Genomic DNA, 21,265 nt, shown 5'->3' with positions numbered 1-21,265 from the left:
GCCCTGGAAAACCTTAGTGGGGGATTATAGTTGGATCCTGGAGTTTAGGAATTGCAGAGCTGTTTGAAAGCAATCACATCTCTGAATTAATAAGATACTTAGGCCTTCTCCAACACCACCTCCCAGCAAAACAGGTGCAAAGTGCTTTCATATATTTAAGGATGCCAGGAAAAAAAGAAAATTATTTTTATATTTTCTGGGACTTGTATTTGAATATTATTCCAGAAGTCTAGAATAAAGACCAAAAACGTTATATTCAAGTTGGCTTATCTTTTTATTGTTTTTTTAAGTGACACTGGCTCTATAAATATACTCTCCCTCCCCACTCTTCACACACACGTATATTTTCAGCATATTATTTCAATTGGAAACACATATAACACTTTCCTGACTAAACAGAAAATACATCAGTGAAGGTCTAAGAAACTCTGTTCTTACCCTGTCACTTGAAACCTGTCTGACCTTGGACAACTCTCTTAAACTCTTTTTGGTCTCAATTATCTTAAATTTTAAAATGGCAGAGTTTGAAACAGATCAGGAATTCTTAAATTGGATCCCATGAAATGGATTTTAAAATATTTTATAATTATTTCATTTTGTAATTGATTTTGTAATCAATTATAATTGATTGTAATTGATTTGTAATTGATTTTGTAATCCAATTTATTTAATTTCTTGCATTTAAAAACATTCCAGAGAATCCATAGCTTCACAAGACTACCAAAAGTTTTTATGATATACAAACATATAAGAATATCTGGGATAGATCATCTTTAAGATTCTGTCTTTTTACTAAGCCTCTGGACACATTGATATTTGAGAACACCTTCAGAACACTTCTAGCAAACCTTTTCCCAGCAGTTCAATGAATAATTGAATATTTAATTCTCCTTAACTCTTATCATACTCTAGAAAATCCATCAAATCTTGGAATTCTTTGTTATTCTTTCCCTAAGTATTTGATGCATGTTCAGCTTTATCTCTCCATATACAATATTAAATTCTTGTGAACAGTAATCTGTCCTATCCCTCCATATACTAATTATGTAGTAAACATTCAAAAAGTCTTTGATAATTGATGTGAGGAATTTGGTCTAATTACCATCTCCAAGGTTTCTGCTAGTTCTAAAACTATGATTCTAGGACTTTCGGATTAATTTTACCAGAGGAATGGCTGTTGTTGTTGTTATTATATTATTATTATTATTTGTTGCTGTTGTTGTTATTGTTAAAATTGGATAGTATATATTTCTTACTCAATCTAAGAAGAAACTTCCTTGTGGGCAATGGGAGCTTTTGTTCAGAATACTAAGTAATAGTTGATATTTCTAAAGAGATTTAAAGAAGTCTTTATGGAGGTTGTCTCATTTGGCAGTTAAGTAGCATGGAGGTTAGGATTTGGAGTCAGGAAGTTCAAATCTTATTAAAGATTCTTACTAGTTATATCCAAAAAAAGGGACTTCTATCTGCTTCAGTTTCCTTAAATGTTAAATGGGCCCTAATAATAAATCAATATCACAAAGCCATTTAAAAAAATCAAGTTTAGTATAGTACTTAGCAGATAGTAAGTACTTAATGCCTTCCCTTACCCAATTTGATCCTCAAGTGATCCTTTGAAGTGTGTGCCAGTGATATTGTAGCATTCTAAAGATAAAGAAATTAAGGTACATATAGTAGTTAATTGTGTTAACAGCAAATGTGTATGAAATGGGGCTCAATGAAAATTCATAGAAGCAATTATTTCTCATATTGGTTGGAGGAGAGACTTTCAGAAATATAGCAATGGCAATATAGTAATTATTTATTACACTAGACTTAATATAGCATTCAATGGATGAGAAGAATAGGTCAGTGGAAGGAGCTGATAGAGGAACTGTAAGAAATTTTGGATTCACATCTTTAATCCCTGATCTAATACTCACTGCATATATATAACCTTAAGCAATCCTCATGCTCTCTCTGCTCTTTAGACTTTGCTTCTATGGGAAAGAGACATAAACAGTAAGAGTTTCAACCCACACAAAACTAGGAAGAAGTATGTTTTGTCTAAGGCCATACAAATGGACTGTGATAAAGATTAAACTTCAGTCTTCTGTCTTCAAATTCAGTACTTATTCTATTGATTAAAATTGCTTCTTTTCAAAAATTCAGTAACTGAAATTAAGAGAATTGAAGTAATTTATCCTCTAAGACCCAGAATAATAGTTCCCTTAATTACAGTATGTCCTAATGTATAAAGACACTCCTATGTATAAGATGCACCTTAATTTGAAAAAAATGCATTACATAAAGTGATTGAACTCAAGTTTTATTCATCATAAATTTCATTCAACTCATCATTATCAAAACTCCCATCCATTAACTTATCCTCATCTGTGTTTGATGATGAATCACTCTCTTAGAAGAGGCTCTGACTGTTCTCTTGCCTGTGTTCTGGTCTATGGTTGACCACAAACAGTCTCTGGGTAAGTCTGGTACATAGACATGCTTAGTCCATTCCATTTCATGAACCTGAAACACTGTTGTGTCTTCCTTTGAAATCAGTAACTTCTTTTTCATCAGCAATTCTTGCCTCATGCTAACCACCTTTGTGGACACAGGAATTCCAATGGTCCTTTGCTCTGCAATTCATCTCTCCACTTCCCTCTCTAGATCAGGCCATTTGGCTTACTTGCCTCTCATGGCCTTATTCTGCTGTGGCATTTTCAGTAGGGTTTCTTCTTCTAAAAACCAGTCTCAAATTGTTTTTGCAGTAAGAGGAGGACCAAACTGATGTTCAGCAGCACAATTTGTGTTCACTTTTGCAAAGTGGATCACTTTGAACTTGAACTCAACACTGGATGAAAATCTTTTCTGAAACATTTCTGGGCAGAACATGGAAAAAATAACCATATATATATACATATATATATATATATATATATATATATATATATATATATATATTAGTAACAAATGCAAAACAATGAGCTCAAAGACAACGAGTGTTAAAAAGTAGAAAATGATGCAAGTAAAAAAATCTACAACCCCTGTATAAGACACTCCCAGTTTTTAGATCTTAAATTTTTTTAAGAAGGGCACGTTTTATACTTGGGGATAAATGGTAGTTGAAAGTCTATGGAAGAGGGATCAGTCTTCTGCTTAATCCTAGAGGGAAGAATGAGGAGCAATGGATGAAAGTTATAGTGAGTTTCAAAATAAAAGAAAAAAAAAATCATAAAATTAGATTAATCCCAAGAGTGAGTTGAGTCAGGTAGACCTGGTTCAACTCAAGACTTGAACATATGCAATCATGATTAAGTCATTTGTCTCAAGAGTTTCTGTATTACAAACCTCTCATTGGAGAACCTTAAGCAGAGGTCAAATGTTTGCTTCTTGAGTATTATAAGGCAGGAACTTGTTCAGGTATGCTTTGGACAAGTTTGTGTCCAAATTACCTCTAACTCAGATATTCTGTGTTTACCTACTAGCACAATAATATGATACTAGAGGATAATTTTGAGAGGGAAATCATGTGGGGATTTTTAATCAGGGATAAAAGGAAACAAGCATAGTTGTGGGAAAGGCAAAAGTGAGGGGACAGAATGCAAAGCCAATCAGAGGAGAGGTTCAATTATCCTGAAAGAGAGGCAAGTCTTAACTTCGGGATACACAAATGGGAATACACAATAAATTAGACACTTAAAAAAGGAAGCCTTGGTGATAGAGGACTAGAGACTGTCGAAGGCAAAACTGAAGGGGACAGATAGGATGATGAAAGGTAAGAGTGGGAATGAGGGTGAGGAGCAAAAAATACAAGGAAAAATTTGGCATAAAACGCAAACAGTCATATTCTAACTATCATTATGTCTGAGGACATTGGACTGGAATCAGAGGTTCTTAACCAGGTAAAATTAAACTTCTGTGTGTGTGTGTGTGTGTGTGTGTGTGTGTGTGTGTGTGTGTGTGTGTGATATTTTTATAATTAATTCAATATACTAAATTTCTCTGATAAGGTCCTATAGATTATTTTATTATTTTATTTATTCATAGTTATTATTATTATTCTGAAAAATTTCTGTAGTCTTCACTAGACTCTCAAAAGACTCCATGAAGCATAGATATATACAAAAAAGATTGAGAGCCCTTAGAAAGATGATTTATAAGAAAACATCCAAATCTGAATCACTAAATCTTATCATCTATCCAAGATCCCAACCTTTCCAGCACTCCTCTTTCCTATCACCCAAAAAACACATATTTCTGATTTTTTTTTTTATTTCTGATAAAGGGATAAAAATCTTTATTCAGATATTTAGGCATTTGTGTTTGAACAAACACTAATCACAGAAAAGTTGAAAAACTATATCTTTTGTACTTCCATTAATGAGCTAGTTTTCTTCCAAAAAATATATGGAACTTGCAAAATGTTGTTTCTTTATTAGCAGCCTGATTAAGCATAATGCATTACTGAAATACACCTGCAGTGTTTTACATACATACCCCCAGGGTTTAAACTTCAGAACTTTAACAATAATTGTTAAATGCATAAATGAAGGCTTTAATTATTTTTTAAAAATGGATAAAGTGAAATTTCCATTCAGCTGCAAGCACTGTAAAGTATCTTTATCTTCACTTCAAAAAGTCACTTTTTATCCCCAAAAGCATAGAGTAGATGGTCTCAGCATTTATCTTAAAATGGAATATTTTCTAGTTTTTGAGAGGGAGGGTCATGATGTAATGGATAGAATGCTGAAAATTGAGTCAGGGAGACCTGTTTTAACTCAAGACTTGAACATGTACAATCATGAATAAGTCATTTAACCTTTCTCCTCAGGCACACACTGAGACTTAGTGATAAAGTTATGAAAGAGTTGTCATCTATACTATCAGACCATAAGCTTATCTAATAGACTTGATCTCATTGAGGAAAAGAAGAGTTTTGGTTACCTCCTTTTGAATTACCAATGTTTAACAGAGTGATTGACATTTAGTGAATGCTTCTTAAATGTTAGTTGATTAAATAATTGATTATACTGTTGAAATCAGTAATCTTTAACATAATGGGATTATGTCATTCTCACTGGCTGAACTGGTTGATGATATAAAATAAAATATACTTTACTTTTTCAGTCGAGTATTTGCTCTTCATTTATTTTGTGCCAGCATTGTGCTAAACCCCAATACAAAGAATGAAATACCTGAAATAACTAAGAAAGGAACTCACTATCAAGGAGTGAACATTATAGTGAGGGAGACAAAAAGCAAATATTTCACAAATATAATATATATATATATTTATAATACAAACATATATCATACAAACATAAGATAATGAAAGTATGGATGGAAGAGAATCTCAGATGTAAATGTGAAGGGAGGATGGACCTAAAGAAAGGAGAATTTGAGTAATTTTGAAGGAAATTACAGGAGCTATGTAGAGAGAAGAAGGCAAGAGAACTTGATCTTAGAGATGTATGATAATGACATGGAGATTTTAGACTGAATAAAAGGTTAAGACTAGGCAAATGGTTAAAATAATAATCTGCACAGAAATAATTGAATCCACAAGAACTAGTATAATCACCAAGTAAAAGAATACATATAGAGAAGGAAAAGTGCATAGTTAATGTACCTGCTTACATAAAATTATTAAGAGAAGGGTTTCAAAAATATTATTTTAATCAGGACCCAGTATTTAGGGAAGATCCTTAAGGTTATTCATGATTTGTTGACATGATGAAAGGTCAGCAAAGGAGACTGAGAAGTTGCCTTATGGGTTTGAGGAATACAATATCTCAAAAATCCCAAGTGGGGTGGCTAGGTGGCATAGTGGATAAAGAACCAGCCCTGGAGTTAGGAGTGCCTGAGTTCAAATCTGGCCTCAGACACAATAATCGCTTAACTGTGTGACCTTGGACAAGTCACTTAACCCCATTGCCTTGCAAAAAATATGAAAAAAAATTATAAAGAGAAGAAATAATCAAATTAAAGTGGGTGACTGACAATGTCAGAAAAAGCACAGAGTTCAAGAAGAATAATGGTTATGAAAAGTCCTTAACATTTGATAATGAGGTGACTATTGGTAACTATGGAGAGAACAACTTGAGTTGCTGAAAGTTGAATTTCAGAAGATTTAATTAGTTACTCAGTGAACAAGAAATTAAGGGATACTGTGCTAAATGTTAATTAAAATAAAGTGAGAAGAATTTATTTCTCAAACTGTTTATCCACAATGTAAGGGGAAAAAATGAATGATACCCAAATGGTTGGATCAAGTGATTTTATTTTTTTTTTGGGGGGGGGAGAGTGGTATGAATAAGATGACCATGTTTTATGATCAATAACAAATTATTAATTGGTATGTTAATAGTATTTTTCAAATATGACTTCATTTTATTTTTATAATAATCATTTTATAGATAAAAAACTAAGGCAAGGTAAATTACATGGTCAGTATCATACAACAAGTAAGTATTTGAGGAAGATTTGAACTCAGTTTCCCTGACTCCAAGACCAGCTGTCTATCCTGGGCTTCTCCTAGCTTCCTGCTTATAGAAAGCAGAGAATTATCCAGTAGAATAAAGATTAAAGATTGGGGATAGAGTTGAAAGGCTTTGGGGGATCATTCATCTGGAGAAGAGAGGAGATCAAATCGGGTACATGTAGAGAGACTGATCTTTGGAAAGAGAAGGATAGCTTCATCAGAAACTGCAATGACATCGGAAAGATGAGAAATGAGGATAAGATATGTCTCAGAGAATGGTTATTTTTTTTTCTTTAAACTACTCTCAGAAATAGGTATGAGTCATCGATATTGTACTGAATGTTTTTAGTAAACTTTTTTTTTGTAAAATCAGCATAATACATTTATGACATTGGTGGTTAGTAACAGGACAATATGATCATTAAAAACATCAGAAAGAAATTCACTTAAACATGGAAAGTCACAGGGTGGAAATTCATCAATGACAATCAAAAGCTTCTCTCAATTTTATAATGTTAGAAAGTCGTTCAAAGAAAGGCAAGAAACATTTTGACAACAGTGCTCCACTTTGGATTCAGGAAAAGAAACCTTCTAACTAGATACTTATAAGCCATATGCCTTTAGGCAAATTATATAACCCCTGTCATTCTCAGTTATCTCACAGGTAAAATGGGGAAAATAAGAGCACCCACCTTCAGTAATTGGATGAATGCAGGTTCCCTAAGTATATACAATTATTGATTTATCTACAACCAGGAGCAGAACACTTGAGCTGAATCGAGAAAACAAGTTCAAATCTAGCATTAGACACTAATTATGTGACCCTGGGAAAGTAATTTAGTCCAATTTGTCTCAACTTCCTCATCTATAAAATGAACTAGACAAGGAAATAGCAGAGCACTTTGTTATCTTTCCTAAGAAAACTCCAAATAAGCTCAGGAAGAATCAGGCACAATTGAAAAAAAAAGCCCAAACAACAATTAGTCTACAGTACCAGTTGACTGTGCATAATTTTAAAAATTCAAAAGTTGAAATGAAAATGGATGAGGTGAAGAAAATTATTCCAATTTCTTTTATTTAATGACACCTTATTTTTTTTACATTTTCTAAAAATTATTAGTAATATTGTAGTTATAATAATTTATTGAATATACTTATCCAAAAGAAACAAAAAAGCTCCACTTCAAACTTTGTGATTCAGTAATTTAAAAGGCTGCTTATAAGTTCAATTTCAACACATGGTTTTCATAGCTTATATAGGTGAAAAAGATTCCTCAAAAGGGTAATATTTGTTATTATTTATTAAATATAATACTTACTTTTCAATCACATTCCTATTCCAGGTTCGTTTGTTTGCTTTAGATTTTTTAAATTGTTTTTAAATTTGGCTTGTAAATATCCCTGAAATTCATCTGTTCTTCTTTCAAACAAACTGGAGTGTACAGCATATTCATATTTTAAACAAATTGGATAAAAACTCATTGAAATGCTACATCTTAAAAGTGTTTCTTTTTTTCTAAAGATAAGAAAATACTGTTTTCAGTTTTTAAACTATGGTCTTCTCCAAGCTATTCCTTCACAGAAGGTTATTTGGAATGCATTCTTTCCCTGTAGATGACTCATAGAACTTGCATGATCAATTTTCCTCAGTCTATCTAAAGACACTTCTTGTGCAAAATAATTTCATTGGGTCAAGAAAAATTCCTAAAGTCAAGTCTCTGATTAATTGATACAATACAGAAGACCTTGTCTACAGTGGCATCTTGATATTTACATTTACATTAAATAGGATGGAGTGATTTTATTGATTTACTCAATTCAGTTTTACCCTATGTTTAGAATCTTAACTGATATAAATTTTGTGCCTTTTGCATTTTTAAGAAGCTGTCTAGAGAGGCTATATCTCTAACACTTTTGACAGTGGTTATCCTAATTTTAGGATTTATTAAAGAAAAGGAATTCTCTGTTTCTCTCTCTCTCTCTCTCTCTCTCTCTCTCTCTCTCTCTCTCTCTCCTCACTCCTTCTTTCCCCCTCTTTATTTGAAAAAATTTCTTGACGTCCAGCCAAGATGGCAGAGAGAAAACAGGCACAGTTCTAAAGTCTCCTGATCTCTTCCCCATCTATCACATGAAACAAACCTCTTAAAAGAAATCCAACCCACAAAACCCAGAAAGAAAAGCCAGGAGAAAGAACTTCTACCTCAGGATTTGTCTCCTGCAGCAGCTTTAGCCGAATTCAGGCAGGTGAGTCTGGGCTCAGAGGGAGGATCAGACCCAGATCAGCCAGATAAACAGCTGAAATGAAACCAGGAGTCGGAGGGCCAGAGAGCCCGAACTGGCTGGATCAGAGGTGGGGCTGGACAACAGGGGCTTGAGTTGGTGGGGCAGCAAAGGCACTGGTGTTGGTGCTATCCCCTGGAGCTTGGGGACAGAGCTGTGGGGAGGGTTCTCATGCAGGAGAACTGCAGACACCATCCCTGGGCTCCTCTAGTGTGAGGAACTCTGAGTCCCATTACAGCTCAAACCTCTTCCCAGAGAAAACAAATGCAAACTACTTCTGCCTCAGGCCCAGATATGTGAGCAGAAGAATCAGCCCAGCTGAGGAATGACCTCAGGCCAGGGTATAGCCCACCATTGATTCAAGGCAAAAGAATTCAATAGCTCCAACTACTCTCTTCAAGGGAAGGGAGAAGGCCTCAGCCAAGGTCACAGACACTCCACAGAAAACAACCAACACCTCCTCCTGGCCAGACAGAGAAACTGAATTCAGGGAGTAAAGCCTTTAGCTATCTCAAGCCCCAGTGAACCAGTCTCCCCACAACTCAAGGTCTTAGCAAAATGAAGAAGGGTCAGCAGAAGGATGAATCCATAGAAAAATTCCTGGAAGGGAAAGACCCTAAGTCAGAGAGACCTGGAACCTCTTAGGAGAATACAATATGGTCTCCAGCATAGAAAGACTTCCTTGAAGAAATAAGGAAGGAGCTTAAAAATTTGGGAGAGACAAGTAATACCTTAAACAAGAAAACAAAACCTTAGAAAGCACAACTGGACAAAAACAAAAGGAGAATAAATCTCTCAGATCATCAATTGGGCAATTACAAAATGAGAATAAATCTCTCACAGCATCAATTGGACCAATCAAAAATGAGAATAAACCTCTCAGATCCTCAACTGGACAAATAAAAAATGAGAATAATTCTCTAAGATACTCATATGGGCAAATGCAAAAAGAAATTAATTCTCTCAAAACCTCAATTGGTCAAATGGAAAGCTCTTTCAAAAGTAGAATTGACCAATTGGAAAAGGAGTTACAAAAGGTTAATGAAGAAAACTCCTCCCCCCACAAAAATGAATGGAGTCTACAGAAACTAATGACTCCATGGAACAGCAAGAGTCAGTTAAATAAAATCAAAAAATAGAGAAAAATAGAAGCAAATGTAAAATTCCTCATCAACAAAACCACTGACCTTGAGAATAGATTGATGAGGGGCAACCTGAAAGTTATAGGACTTCCTGAAAACATTGAAGAGAAAAAAAGCCTGGACTCAATATTACAGGATCTAGTGATGGAAAACTGTCCTGATATCATGGAATCGAAGGGCAAAGTAGTTATTGAAAGAGAACATCAATCCCCACCAGAAAAAGATCCTAAATTGAAAACACCAAGGAATGTTGTGGCCAAACTCCAGAACTATCAGATAAAAGAGAAAATCCTGCAAGCAGCCAGAAAGAAACAATTTAAATATCAAGGAGCCACAGTAAGGATCACACAAGACCTAGCTGCATCAACATTAAGTGATCGAAGGGCCTGGAACGAGATATTTTGAAGAGCAAGGGAGCTTGGAATGCAGCCAAAAATCTACTTTCCTGCAAAGTTGAGCCTTCTCTTCCAGGAAAAAAGATGGACATTTAACGAATTGGAAGAATACCAAAAATTTCTGATGAAAAGACCATAGCTAAACAAAAATTTGGACATCAAACAGGAGGTTCAGGAGACACATGAAAAGGTGAAAAAAAAAAGGGAGGGGGCAGTAAAAGCGGGAAAAAATGCAATCCAGGAATTTAAAACTGGCTATATCCCAGCATTAGGGGGGAAGGTTCTCATAAATCTTGAGAATTGTAACTCTAACAGAGAGAATATACCTAGCCAGAAATGATGGACATTCATGACCTATCCATGAGGCTGCTATCTAATGGGATATACCTGGCTTTAACCCCACTTGGAAGAAAGACTCTAATAACTTTCAGGAATTTTGACTCTATTCAATAGAATATACTGAACTAGAAGGGACGGACACTCAGAATTTTCTATGACTTAGATAGAATGATCTAAAAAACACTGCCTCCTTAAAAAGGGGGACAGGAAAGAGACTGGAGGAGGGAGGGGATTGAATGGGATAAATCTCATTACACTAAGAGGTACAAAAAACCTATGCTAATAAAAGGGAAGAAGGTAGCAGAGGAGAAACACCTGAATCTTCTTCTCATCAGATTTGGCTTAAAGTCAACCTACACATAGTCAGTTAATTTATAAAACATCCAACCTTTCAAGTATTAAAAGGGGAAAAGGGGAGGGGGCATAGAGAAAGGGAAGGGGAGTGGGGGGAAAAGGGGAAATAACAAAAGGAAGGGAAGGGAAAAGGGAAAAGGAGAAGGGGAAAAGAAAGGGGAGGGTGTGATATAGAAGGGCAAACACACTGAAGGAGGTGGAATTCAGAAACAAAATACTGGGGAATATGGATAAGGGGGAAGGGGGAAAAATACAAGCAGAGGGAAGATAGCACGGAGGGCTAATCATAACCTTGAATGTCAGTGTAATGAACTCTCCCTTAAAAAGCAAGCAAACAGCAGAGTGGATTAAAAACCAGAATCCTACAATATGCTGCTTACAAGAAACTCATTTGAAGCAGAGAGATACATGCAGAGTAAACAGAAATGGTTGGAGCAAAATATATTTTGCTTCAGCTGAAGTAAAAAAAAAGCAGGAGTAGCAATCCTTATCTCAGACAAAGCAGCAACAAAAATCGATAGTGTTAAAAGGGAAAAGGAAGGAAACTTTATCCTCCTAAAAGGTACCATAGACAATAAAATCATTTCAATATTGAATATATATGCAGCCAGTGAGACAGCACCCATATTCTTAGAGGAGAAGCTTAAAGAACTACAGGAATACATAGACAGCAAAACTCTACTAGTGGAAGACCTCAACCTCCCGCTATCAGATCTAGATAAATCAAATCATAAAATAAAAAAAAAAGAAAGAAGTTAAGGAGGTAAATAGATTCTTAGAAAAATTAGATATGGTAGACTTATGGAGGAAACTGAATGGGGATAGAAAGGAATATACCTTCTTCTCTGCAGTACATGGAACTTATACAACAATTGACCATGTACTAGGACATAAAACCTAATGATCAACTGCACAAAGGCAGAAATAGTCAATACATCTTTCTCAGATCACAATGCAATAAAAGTCATATGCAATACTGGGCCAAGGAGATATAGACTCAAAACAAACTGGAAACTGAATAACCTCATTTAAAAAATGAGTGGACCAAAAAACAAATTTTAGAAAGATTTAACCATTTTATCCTAGATAATGATAATAATGAAACAATATACCAAAACCTATGGGATTCATTCAAAGTGACTCTCAGGGGATATATTATAGCTCTAAATGCTTACAGGAATAAACTGGAGAAAGAGGACATCAATGAACGTAACATACACCTAAAAAATTAGCAAAAGAACAAATCAAAAATCCTCAATTAAAAAACCAAATTAGAAATTCTATAAATTAAAGAGAAATTAATAAAATCAAAAGCCAAAATACCATTGAATTAATAAATAAAACCAAAAGTTGGTATTATGAAAAAACCAATAAAATTGATAAACCTCTGGTCAATTTGATTTTAAAAAAAGAAAGAAGAAAACCAAATTGCTAGTATCATAAATGAAAAAAGTGAACTCACCACCAATGAGGAGGAAACTAAAGTAATAATTTGAAATTATTTTGCCCAACTCTAGGCCAATAAATGTGATAATCTAATTGAAATGGATGAACATATACAAAAATATAAGTTGCCCAGGTTAAATGAAGAAGAGATTAAATACCTAAACAGGTATTTAAAAACCTAAACAGATTAAATACCTAAAAAGATATTCAACAATCCATTATTGAACTCCCTAAAAAAAAAAAAAACTCCAGGGCCTGATGGATTCACAAGTGAATTCTACCAAACATTTAAAGAACAATTTGTTTCCATCCTATATAAACTCTTTGGAAAGATAGGGAAAGATGGAACTCTGCCTAACTCTTTCTATGAAACCAAAATGGTGCTGTTACCTAAACCAGGAAGAGTTAACACAGAGAACGAAAATGATAGACCTATTTCCCTGATGAATATAGATGCAAAAATCCTAAATAAAATCTTAGCAAAACGATTGCCACAAGTCATTACTAGGATAATACATTATGATTGAGGAATGCAGGGTTGGTTCAATATTAGGAAAACTGTTAGTATACTCAATTATATCAACAACAAACCTATCAGAATCCATATGATCATATCAATAGATACTGAAAAAGCTTTTGACAAAATACAGCATCCATTCCTATTAAAAATGGTAGAGAGTGTAAGATTAAATGGACTGTTCCTTAAAATAATTAGCAGTATCTTTTTGAAACCATCAGGAAGCATTATATTCAATAGGGAGAGGGTAGAGGCATTTCCAATAAGATCAGGGGTGAAACAAGGGTGCCCATTATCACCATTACTATTCAATATTGTATTAGAAATGTTAGCATCAGCAATTAGAGAAGAAAAAGAAATTGAAGAAATAAGAATTGTGAAGGAAGAGACAAAACTCTCACTCTTTGCAGATGAAATGATGGTATACCTAGAGAATCCCAAGAAATCATCCAAAAAACTAATGGAAATAATTAGCAATTTTAGCAAAGTAACAGGTGATAAAATAAACTCTCATAAATCCTCAACTTTCTATATATGTCTAGCAAGAAAAAGCAGGAAGACCTGGAAAAGAGAAATCCCATTCAAAGTAATCTCAGACAATATAAAATATTTGGGAGTCTATTTGCCAAGACATATTCAGAATCTTTTTGAAAACAATTATAAAATACTTCACACATGCACATACACACACACACACACACACACACACACACACACACACACACATATTAAATCAGATTTAAATAACTGCGCAAATATCAACTGCTCATGGATAGGAAGAGCTAATGTAATAAAAAATGACAATTCTACCAACAGTAAACTATCTGTTTAGTGCCCTACCAATCAAAATTCCAAAAAATTATTTTAACGAGTTAGAAAAAAATTGTAAGTAAATTCATATTTAGAAATAAAAAGTCAATAATTGCCTGGAGCTTAATGAAAAAACGTGCAAAAGAAGGTGGCTTAGCCCTACCTGATATAAAATTATATTATAAAGCATCAGTCATCAAAATTGTTTGGTATTGGCTAAGAAATAGAGTGGTGGACCCGTGGAATAGACTAGGTGTAAAAGCAGGAGACGATTATAGTAAACTGCTGTTTGATAAACCCAAAGAGTCCGGCCATTGGGATAAAAACTCCCTCTGATAAAAATTGGTGGGGATAATTGGAAGCTAGTATGGAAGAAACTTAGATTAGACCAACACCTCACACCCTTTACCAAGATAAAATCCAAATGGTTACAGGAGAAAGACATAAAAAAACAATACCATAAGCAAATTAGAAGATCAAGGACTAGTCTACCTGTCAGATCTATGGAAAGGGGAGCAGTTTATGACTAAGGAAGAGTTGGAGAACATCTCCAAAAACCAATTAGATGATTTTGATTACATTAAATTAAAAAAGCTTTTGCACAGATAAAACCAATGTAACCAAGATCAAAAGAAATGGAGTAAATTGGAAAAAAATCTTTATAACTAATGATTCTGACAACGGACTCATTCCTAAAATATACAGAGAACTGAGTCATATTTTTAAACAAAAATCTATTCCCCAATTGACAAATGGTGAAAGGATATGCAAAGGCAATTTACAGAAGAGAAGATCAAAGCAATACGTAGCCATATGAAAAAATTGCTCTAAATCATTAATTATTAGAGAAATGCAAATTAAAGATTCTCTGAGGTACCACCTCACACCTCTCAGATTGGCCAGTATGACTAGGAAGGATAATGATCATTGTTGGAAGGGATGTGGGAAATCTGGGACACTATTACACTGTTGGTGGAGCTGTGAACTCATCCAATCCTTCTGGAGAGTTATTTGGAACTATGCCCAAAGGGCAACAAAAATGTGCATACCCTTTGACCCAGCAATACCACTACTGGATCTATACCCTGAAGAGATGATGAAAAAGGGTAAAAGCATTACTTGTACAAAAATATTTATAGCAGCCCTGTTTGTGGTGGCAAAGAACTGGAAATCAAGTAAATGTCCTTCAATTGGGGAATGGCTTAGCAAACTGTGGTATTTGTATGTCATAGAACACTATTGTTCTATTAGAAACCAGGAGGGATGGGATTTCAGGGAATCCTAGAAGGATTTGCATGAACTGATGCTGAGTGAGATAAGCAAAGATGATGGCAAAAACTGGAAATTACAGGAAATGCCAATCTATTGGGGAATGACTGGACAAGATGAGGTATTTTATTGGAGTACTACCCTTCCATAAAAAATATTGTGTGAGACTCATTGATAGAATCTTTTATTAAGTTTTTTCATCATAATTCATTAGTGATTTTTGACCTACAGTTTCCTGTCTCTTTCTTCTCTATAAAGGTTACAGTTTCAAATTGTATTTGTGAATGAGTTTAGGCAATAACCTTCATAATCATAATTTATCAAAACAATTTTTATAGCACTTTATTGTTCTTTGATATTAAAATTTACCTACAAATATATCAGAAATAACTCATCTCATAAGCCCAGTGTTTCTTTATTTTCGAATAAGTTTCATTTGGTGGAATGAGATAAATAGCTTGATTTTATATATATATTTATATATATATATATATATATATATATATATATATATACTTTCAATTTTGCTACTTTTTTAAGTAACCATCCATTTCTTTTAAATTCTTTATTAGTTTTGTTAGCAGTTTCAGAGTAATTTTTTATTTCTTATTTCTTATTTCTTTTTTCTTTCATTGCATTCATTTTGATTTTTACTATTTGGTTTCACATCTTTTTAGATTAGGTTTTTTAAAATTTTATTAATTAATTAGTATTTTCCAGGAATTACATTTTCATCTTATTCATAATCACTATACTCAATTTGTATTTTTAAACAATCTGTTTCTTTCCTAATGCTCAGTAATTTCTTTTTGTGCTTATTTTAGATTTATTTGCTAATTTAAAGACTGCATATTTACTTTATTAATTCCTCCTTTGTTTTGATAATCTATACTTTCAGATTTTTTTCCCTCTGTGGATTGGTTTAGCTACATTCTAGAAGTTTTTTTTTTATTTCACATAGCTTTTACTGTTCCAAAGATGAAATAAGTAGTTTTGCATTGGCATCTCTTCCTTTCCCCATCAGTTAAGACTATCCACATTAATTTCCCAACCCAATCCTTCCTTTCATTGCTTTTGTATTATTAACCCCCAAACTGACATTGAAGTTGAAATATTAAAGTTGACTTCCTCTGCTCATGAATGAATTGGATGAGGTTATATCTCCATCCTATTCTACCTCTGATACCACTTCTCTAAAGTCATTGGTTTTCTTACTTTGTGATTCCACCACAAATGTTTTATTCATTTTAGCACATCATTAGGGAATTTAATTCATGAATTTTAATTCATCCTGTCTTTTCTTTCTTTGATTCTCTATGAATACTCATTAAATTATTATTATTTTTCTAGTGCTTTATACTTTTTTGTCTATATTTTTGTTTTAAAATCATAGTTTATGAATATGAGAGTTTTCATTTCACTATGTTTTCTTTCTTTATAATTATACTTATTTATATTTATTGGGTTCATCTTCTTCAGAATGTTTTCAAGATGAATGTACTGGTCACTTCTGATTTCTTTTGCACAAATGACTTGGTTGTCTTCCTTTTGATGAAAGTCTAGCATTTTTCATGGATGATTAGTCACAACCTTACAGAATAATTTGTCTTGTGATACACATCCATATCTCCTTGATATGAAGGAATAAGATATTTCAGTTTCTTTTCTGCTTTACTATAGATGCATAACAGCCTTAAATAATTGGTTTTACTTCTTTTGTAGTCAAAGCCATTTCCTCTTGATTGCTTACAAAATTTGTTTTTGATGTTGAAATTGAAGGTGGAAGGGAATTTTTACTTTAAATCTGATAAATACCATAATTCGTTTAGAACAAGAAATCCTAAACCCTCTATGTGATTGTGTGTGTGTGTGTGTGTGTGTGTGTGTGTGTGCGCGCGCGCGCGCGCAGGGGGTGGGGGGAGGGGTGTGTGAAATTAGTAGTTAGAGCAAGGGACAAAGAGTTGGACCTGGAGTCGGTAAGATCTGAATCCAAATATTTATATTTGAGATTTATATTTTTAAAAATTCCTATTGATTTCTTATCTTTTTAATTCAATTATATTCTGTTCTATATTCCTACCTCATTCTGACAAAATAGTTTTTATTGTTTAGTCATTTTTCCTAAATTCAAGAATTATTCTCCTTTTGAGGGGGAGGGGGAGAGAGAGAGAGAGAGAGAGAGAGAATGAAAATTATAAAATATGACAAAAGTTATACAACTAAGGATCAACATCTTCCTTCATGAAATAGAACAGAACAGCAGTCCTTTACTGGTTCAGGCACACTCCTAGAGAATAAGTTTCCTAAAATCAATTAAAGCCCATTCTTCTCCTCAAGGTCCCTATCATGCAGCTATTCCCAGGCTACCTGAAGTAATCAAAAAGACTTACTCCCTTTGATAAATACCCTAATTCATTTAGAGCAAGGATTCCTAGCTTGTGTGTATTTGTATTTGTATGTGTATGTGTGTGTGTTTGTGTATATATGTGTATATATGTATGTATGTATGTATGTATGTATTTGTGATACTGATCCCTTGGAGGCAGTTGATAAAACAAGGGATGAAGGGTTGGAACTGCAGTCAGAAAGATGTGAGTTCAAATTGAATTTAAATACTTACCGGTTCTATAATTCTGGGCCAGTCACTTAAACTCTTCCTGAGTCAGTTTACCCAAATGTAAAAATGGGGATACCAATATCATCAATATCTTTTATCTATATCTGTGTGGGAAAATGTGTTAATATTAATAAATCACAACATTATATTTGGCATATAGTAAGCACATCATAAGTACTTTGTTCCTAACTTCGATTATCTGAAATCTCTGACCTCTTTTTAGAATATTTTAAATGAATAAAATTATATATATATATATATATGGTATTAAAATACAATAATTCTACCAAAATACAATTTATGAGTCCATATGTGTATATACAAGTAAATGTACTGATATGTTGATATGCATACTTGGATATAAGCTCTCTCTCTCTTCATAGATAGATAGATAGATACACACATGCACAAATATTTGCATATATAGAATGTACATCTTACACATATATAAGTTATAAACATCGATGTATGTATACATTCATTATGACTATGTTACAAACATTTTTTACACTCCTCACAAAGAAAGACCTCAGAAAAATAGGGAAAATATTTTTCTAGGATAATATTATTTCCTGAGAAGTTTGATTAAGAACTGATAAAAATGACTCTCAGGAAAATCTATAAATGACTTTAGATCATAAAAAAATAATTATTTCTCAATATTTTAAGTTAAATCAAAAGGGAGATTTAATAAATTGAAATAAACAGTGCTAAGTAACTTGTCCAGGGTAGAGGTTAATGGTTATTATGACATTACCATTGAATTTCCATGTTTGAAAAATTAGAAAGCTGGACATTTTTTAAAATTTAACATTATTTTTTATCCCCACTTATATCTAAAAGTATTTAACAGTTTTTTGGCAAGGCAATGGGGTTAAGTGGCTCGCCCAAGACCACACAGCTAGGTAATTATTAAGTGTCTGAGGCCAGATTTGAACTCAGGTATTCCTGACTCCAGGGCCGGTGCTCTTATCCACTGTGCCACCTAGCTGCCCCGAGTTTATTTAACACTTTTAAAAAAATTTTAGTTCAAATTCTGTCTCTCTTTCCTCTCCCTCATTGAGATGGCAAGCTATTTGATGTAGATTACACATGTATAATTATTCAAAACAGATTTCTATGTAAATTTTGCTATGATTACAAAAAGCAGACAAAGAGTATCCAAGAAAAACTTTTAAAAAGTTAGATTCAATACACATTCAGGCTCTAACAGTTCTTTCTCTTGAGATGGACAGCACCTTTCATCATATGTCCTTCAGAATTGTCCTCGTTCAATATTTTGTTGAGAATGTCTCGGTTAATGACAGTAAATCATTTTACAATATCGCTATTATTGTATAGAATGTTCTCCTGGTTCTATTAATTTCACTTTGTATCAGTTCATGTAAGACTTTCTAGGTTTTTCTGAGAGCATCCTCCTAGTCATTATTTAGTGTACAATAGTATTCCATTACAATCCTATTTAGCAATTTGTTTAGCTATTCCTCAATTGAAGCACAGCTTGCCAATTTTCAATTTTTTACCACCGCTAAAAGTTCTTCTATAAATATTTTTGCATATCAAATTCTTCTTTTCATTTTTTCAAAAAAAATCTACTTTGGGAAACATACCAAGTAATGGAATTGCTCTTTCAAAGGACATGCATGACTTTATAATGGCAAAGTTTCAAATTGTTATCCAAAATGCTTGAATCAATATACTACTTCCCCATGAATGCATTAGTGCTCTGATTTTCCCACATCCTTTCCAATATTTGTCATTTTCCTTTTTTCATGTTAAACAATGTAATAATAGGCATGTAGTAGTTAAATAAATGCTCTAATGTGAATTTCTCTGATAAATAGTGGTTTAGAGCATTTTGCATATGATCATATTTTTGATTGCTTTGATTACTGTCTAAAAACTACCTCTTCAATTCTTTGACCATTTATCAATTGAGGAAAAACTCTCAGTTGTATAAATTTGATTTATTTTTCTATATATTTGAGAAATGAGATCTTTATCAACTTGCTGTAAATTTTTTTCACAGTAATTATTACTACATTCTATTTTCCCCCTGTTTATCTTACTATGTCCTTTCACACTGTGCATTCTCAAGTTTTACTTTTGACTTTCATCTTTCCCAATCTTTCTTCTACTAACTCCTTACTCTTGTCATCCCTTTTCCTTTCTTAGGTTCTGTATAGTAGAATCAATTTGTTGTTTTTTTATGATCTTTCCAGCTTAAACATTCTCTATAATATATTGCAAGAAGCAGTAGTAAATGTAAACTGATCTCAGAGTCATCAAGATATTATTTCAAAGCTCACCTCTGACAGATAGTTGCTCTTTTATCATGAAGTAATCTTCAGTTTTCTGGAATTCCTCTAAAACTAGGTTCTCAAATTTTTACCCTCATAATACTTTTATACTCTTCATGATTGATTATCTTCTCCACATAGCTTTTTTATGGGTCATACTATGCTAACTACAATAAAAATTAAAACATCCTAATGTTAAAATGAAAATAATTTTGGCCTTGTTGAAGCTTTGAAAAGGTCTCAGGGACTCCCAGGGGTCATCAGATTCCACACTTAGAAAATCTCTGCTGTAAGAATATAAGTTGTGAAGCTTTGGGGTTACATTTGAGTAGAAGGAGTTTTCTTACAAAATGTTCCAGATTTCAGTAAAACAATTAAATAATCAGAAGATAAAACAAAACAAACAAAAAACGGCAAAGATATAAATAACTAGAAATATATATATATATATATATATATATATATATCTGACTGCATCTATCATTATCTAAAATATTTTTATTTATATATGTTCTAATTTTTTCTATGCATACAGTTGGAAGGGTGAAAAGAAAGTTGAATTTTTGCATTCAGTACAGTATATTCTTTTTGCCAATTGATTTTATTGCATCAGATTACTAGTAAGTAAATACACTATCACTTCCTTTGATTTCTTTCATTTTTCTTCAAACATCAGATTCATACATATATACACAAGCATACACGTATATAAATGCTGATAACATACATAATATATATTTGCTTTGCAAATACAAAAAAGAATATTGCATATATATGACTGATTTCTGTCACATTGTTTATTTAATGTAATATTTTGTTTTATTTGAAATAATTTTAACATAGCATTTAACTACATTGTACATCAGTTCATATTCCAAAAAAATGCATACAGATGAAAGTACTGTCAATGATATGTCCATTTCCAATGCCCTGCAAACTTGGTTTTTCAAAGATAAAAAAAAAAATCCAAGAACAATAAAATTTATTTCGATTCCCTAAAGTCCATTTGTTCCAAACACTTTATTTGATAGTGGAATCCGAGTCTTTGAGAAGGGAACTAAATTGTTCAAGGGCTCATAGCTGAGCTCAAAACAATGTATCAGTTATTTGTAATTTGGGACAAATGCAAATTGTCTAATTCATGATGTGAGAAGGATATATTCCCCACAGAACAAAAATGGATGAATTAAACATTTTTCATGATTTTTGTATAGATAAAATATTGTAACTAAGATTAAAAAGATAAATGGTTAACTTGGGAAACCACTCTCTGTAGCAAGTATCCTTAATAGGGTCTTATTGAATGTATAAGATTTTTTTATTTTTTATT

The sequence above is a fragment of the Macrotis lagotis genome, chromosome 2 (assembly GCF_037893015.1).
Source record: "Macrotis lagotis isolate mMagLag1 chromosome 2, bilby.v1.9.chrom.fasta, whole genome shotgun sequence".
In the NCBI taxonomy this organism is placed as follows: Eukaryota; Metazoa; Chordata; class Mammalia; order Peramelemorphia; family Peramelidae; genus Macrotis; species Macrotis lagotis.
Note: the sequence above shows the minus strand (reverse complement) of the source record.